Consider the following 4628-nt stretch of genomic DNA (forward strand, 5'->3'; position numbering starts at 1 on the left):
GCCGCCTGTTTGGGGAAAACGTAGAACCAGACGCTGGTGACACAGAGTTGGAACGTAGACGTCGCTGGGCGTCATGCAGCCACTTCAGAGGGCAGCGTGGCAGTTTCTCAGAATGTTGAATAGGAAGACCGTGTGACCCGGCCAGTCCACTCACAGGCATTACCCGAGTGCAAACTGCACACACATACCTGCACACACGTGTTCACTGCCGTACAGATCAGACGCCAAAAACAACCGTGTCCCTCAACTGGTGAGTAGGTGAAAAGCTGATGTCCGGGCAGTGGACTGTTTGGGATGCATAATGAGGGGCCCTGGGTGTTCTTAGTAAGGAGCACAGAGCTCAAGGGAGCTACGCTGAGTAGCAGATGAAGGACAAGCTATAGGGACCAAACTCGGTCCTTTTTTTCTTTTCTTTTTTTTTTTTTTTTAATTTTTATTTACGGCTACAGCACCTGGTCTTCCTAGATGGTCTCTCATCTGACATCGGGCTTGTTCAGGGTGGCGTGGCTGTAGACCGAGGACCATGGATGGCTCCACTGGGACGCGAACCCAGGACCTTCTGCGTGTAAAGCAGATGTGCAACCGCTACGCCATGCAGCCACGTCCAGTACTTTATTTCTTGATCGTGGTAGTGATTACAGAGCTGAGTTTTTGTAGGACTGCATCTTCACGTCATAGGTTATCCTCAGTAACTTTAGGTGTTAGCTCGCCGGGGCAGCATTGACAAGTGGCCACGTTGGATGGCTTAAAACAACAGTTGATCCTCTCACGTTCTGGAGGCCAGACTTCTGGGATCCAGGTGCAGCAGGCCTGGCTGCTGGGGAGGGTCCTTCCTGCCTGCCTCTCAGCTTCCCTGGACACGTGGCCAAGTCACCCCACTGTCTGCCTTCCACGTGGCTCCTCTGTGTCTTATAAGGACACCGGCATTGGGTTAGGGCCCACCCGAGAAATCCACGATCTCGAGAACCTTCCCGTGACAACTGCAAGGCCCCTGCTTCTGGGCGAGGCCACATTCATAGGTTCTGGGGACCTGGGTTGCTCATCTCTTGGGCGTTACCATTCAACTCAACTATGCTTTAAAACTCCACTGGCCACATCGGGACACTTGCTTCCAATCTCATGACGTCCGGGAGTGTCTTGAAGCAAAATTGCGCAAGTCATTTTTTCATTCGTACTGTTGTATTTAAACCGGTGGTTCCCAGTTATGGGTGACATTGTCCTCAGGGGCCACTGGGCAGTGTCTGGCGACATCTGTGGCTGTCATGACTGGAGTTGCTCCTGGCATCGAGTGTGGGGCCCATGGGTGCTGCTCAGTACCCCACAGTGCTCAAGACGGCCCCCCACAGAGTGAGCTGGGCTGGATCCCATGTGGGAGATGCAGGACCTGGTTGAGATTGAAGGGTGGGTGACTATGGCATCACCGCTGTATCTCTGACAAGGTCCAACAGATAATGGTGACAATCCAGGGACCATATGTGGATTTGAAATTCTGGGGTCACAAGGATCACACAGCCTGCAGGCAAATAGGGAGCCTGGGCCACCTTCCCTGCCTGCCCCCTGGTGGTCACATGTCCCCACAGACCCCGCAGCTCCCTGGCTGCATCCTAACCTGCAACCAGGGCTGGGTCTGGGAGGGGTGGACCTTGTTTTGGGGGCTGCACTCTGTGGGGCCAGGAAGTCACCCCCCAGTGGGAGGAGGTCCAGGGAGGGGACAGCAGGTCAGGCGAGGTCAGGAGGGCTGTTGACTTTCCCTGTCCTCAGCAGGGAAGGCTGAGGATGGTCTTGGCACTGGGGCTGGAGGAAGCAAAGGGTCAGCAAGGAAATGGGGTGTCTGGGGTTCAGCTGGACATGAGCATCTATGCATGGCCATTCCATTTATGTGCAGCAGCCACCTGTAACCTGGGGCCCCCACTTGTGACCCTGGAGCTTAACAAAACCTGCAGGTTGGTGAGGATGAGAGAAGGGAAGGACCTGCCCAGAGCTGTCATGAACGTCACTGCCGCCTACCCCGCTACCCCTACAGCGAGTCCCCTTTGTCCTGAGTCGCCTTCCCAGAGGTCAGGCTGCCCAGCGTCATTGCCAGCTGCTAGTCTTTGATTCTCTGGTGGTTCATTTAGCAGTAGCACAGTCATTACCCGTGGCCTCACATGTGATGACATGCAGCACTGTTAATCCCCCCTTGCAGAGACAGCGAGACCAGGACCCCCTAACAGGATTTCGACTAGGAAGTTTGGGGCCAGTGAAGGGATCCCTAGAGAAACTCAGAGTAGCCTCCATAGGGGTCTCGGGCCCTGTGTTGCTGGGAAGGGCCCCCAAAATATTTGTGCTGGCCTGGCCTGCTCGCTATGAATGCTAGATAGGACAGGTGGGCACCCCCAGGCCCGCATCACCCTGAGCGGGTGGTGCTGGAACCCTTACAGGACTCCTGGGGACTTCCGGGCTGGCACTCGGGCACGAGTTCCCCCGTCACCAGGGATGTGGGCAGGTAGCTTCCCCTCTGCCAGTCTCAGTCTGCTTGCCTGTGATGGCACAGGAGGGAGGACTTTGGAACAGTCCACTACCCCGAAAAGTAGCCCTGTACGCATCAGCAGTCACCGCCCCCAACACCTCCCCAGCCCCTGACAGCCACAGAACGCTTCCCATCTGCCGATTCGCCGTGTAAAAGTAATCGCACACCGTGTGGGCTTCTGTGTCCAGCGTCTCACTGAGCATTGTGTATTCAAGGTCTGTCCCCTTAGTGAGTGTCAGCGCCTCCCCCCTTTTCATGGCCAAGTGACACCCCCATGTGGGTGGGCACGTTGTGTTCATCCATCACCCGCTAGCAGACATTCAGGTTCGTTCTTGGCTCGGCGAACCCTGCTGCTCTGAGAATCTGTGGACAAGTTTTTGTGTGGACGTGGAGTTGCTGGGCCACATGGGAACGCTGTGGCCATTTGACTTTTCCATCAGCTGCATGATTTCTATGCAGGTTCTTGTTTCTCCACATCTTCGTCAATACTTGTTGTTGTTGTCAGTTTTTTTATTAGAGCCATCCTACTGGGTATGAAGTGGTTAATTTTTATTAACATACTTCTTTCAATCGAATATATTCAAAATCATGTCATTTTAACATGCGATCAGTGTAAGTTATTGTGTTTTCTCATTGTACTTATTAATGACATGTTGGTATCTATTTTTTCATGATAAGCCTTTGAAACCCAGTGTATAGTTTACACTCACAGCATGTCCTAATCCAGGCAGCCACGTTACAAGGGCTGAGTAGACAGGTGGCAGTGGCCGCAATGCTGGGTGGCACAACTCTTATTGCTAAGGGAACAGCAGTGACCAAGACGAACCCAGCCCCAGTGAGCTCTCAGGCTAGTGCCAGGAACAGAATAAAAATGGGCAGAGAAATATATAAATGAGATGATTTCTAATGGTGTCAACAGTTAAGAAGAAAATCAAACTGGAAAGGGGCTAAGTTCCAGGGAATGACCAGGAGGGCTTCTTGGAGGAGGTGGCATCTGGGCAGATCTCGCCTTCAAGGACTTTCTGCAATGGCTACCTGACATTTCTCAAGTCCCTTCCTTCCGTATGTTCTGCATATCAGCAGAGGACTGCGGCACTTTGAAGGAAAGAGCAGGGTCCCCAGATGCCAAGAAGTTTGAGCATAAGCCAGCAATCGAAAAATTAGAAGCTACCAAAAGGAATTTGAGTTGAGCGGCATTCCCTCCTCTTCCGTTTTCTGGGAGAGGTTGTTTAGAACTGGTGTTATTTCTTCCTGAAACATTTGGTGGAAATTCACTAGTGAAACCATCCGAGTCTTAATCGCATTGACCCGGGAAAGAATACCAGCCAAGAAAGACTCCTCGTGGTTAACTGGGCCCAAGTTCATAGAGCCAGCAGCCATTGTCTACGGGAGCCTCTCACCCAAGGTGCACACCAGGGAAAAGCTACAGACTGGGCTGCCAACCTCCGGAAGCCCCTTTTAAGTGAGCTCCTAGGACCAAAATTCAACCAATAGGAAGGAATCAGACTTTACGGGTCCAACCAGAGCTGCACAGTTATATCCTGGTGGTGCTATTTGGACCAATCAAACTGTGAGAATTTGGAGTTCTCACTTGCACAGAAATGGACCAATCAGGGACCAGGGGCGGGAACTTCTCTCCGTTTGTCAGCCACTCCCGTTCTGGGGAGCGCGCTCTCAGTTTCCACTAAAGATAATCTCTCTTGTTGGCCGAAAAGCCTTTTGTGGAGGATTGTCTCTGTTGAAAGATTTTTCACTGCAGATTTGATAGATGTAAGACTATGCAGATGATCTATTATTGAGTGAGCTTTCGTTTTAGTGTCTTTCAAGGTGTTGGTCCATTCCAAGTAGAATGTCAAATTTATGGACATACAGTTGTCTCTGGCATTTTAATCCTTTTGATATCTGTAGGGTCTGTGGTGACTAATATCCTTTCTTTCATTGCTGGTATCAGTGGTCTTTTTTTCTTGGCCAGTCTACCTACGGTTTTGTAGAAATTTTTGGATCTTCTCAAAGAACAATTTTTGGTTTTATTGACTTTTCTCTATTTTTCTACTTTACTTGTTTTCTGCTCTGATCTTTATGATTTACCTCTCTAAAGGAGTTTGGGGCCGATCCACGT

This window comes from Pteropus vampyrus, unplaced genomic scaffold, assembly GCF_000151845.1.
Source record: "Pteropus vampyrus isolate Shadow unplaced genomic scaffold, Pvam_2.0 Scaffold267, whole genome shotgun sequence".
Taxonomy (NCBI): domain Eukaryota; kingdom Metazoa; phylum Chordata; class Mammalia; order Chiroptera; family Pteropodidae; genus Pteropus; species Pteropus vampyrus.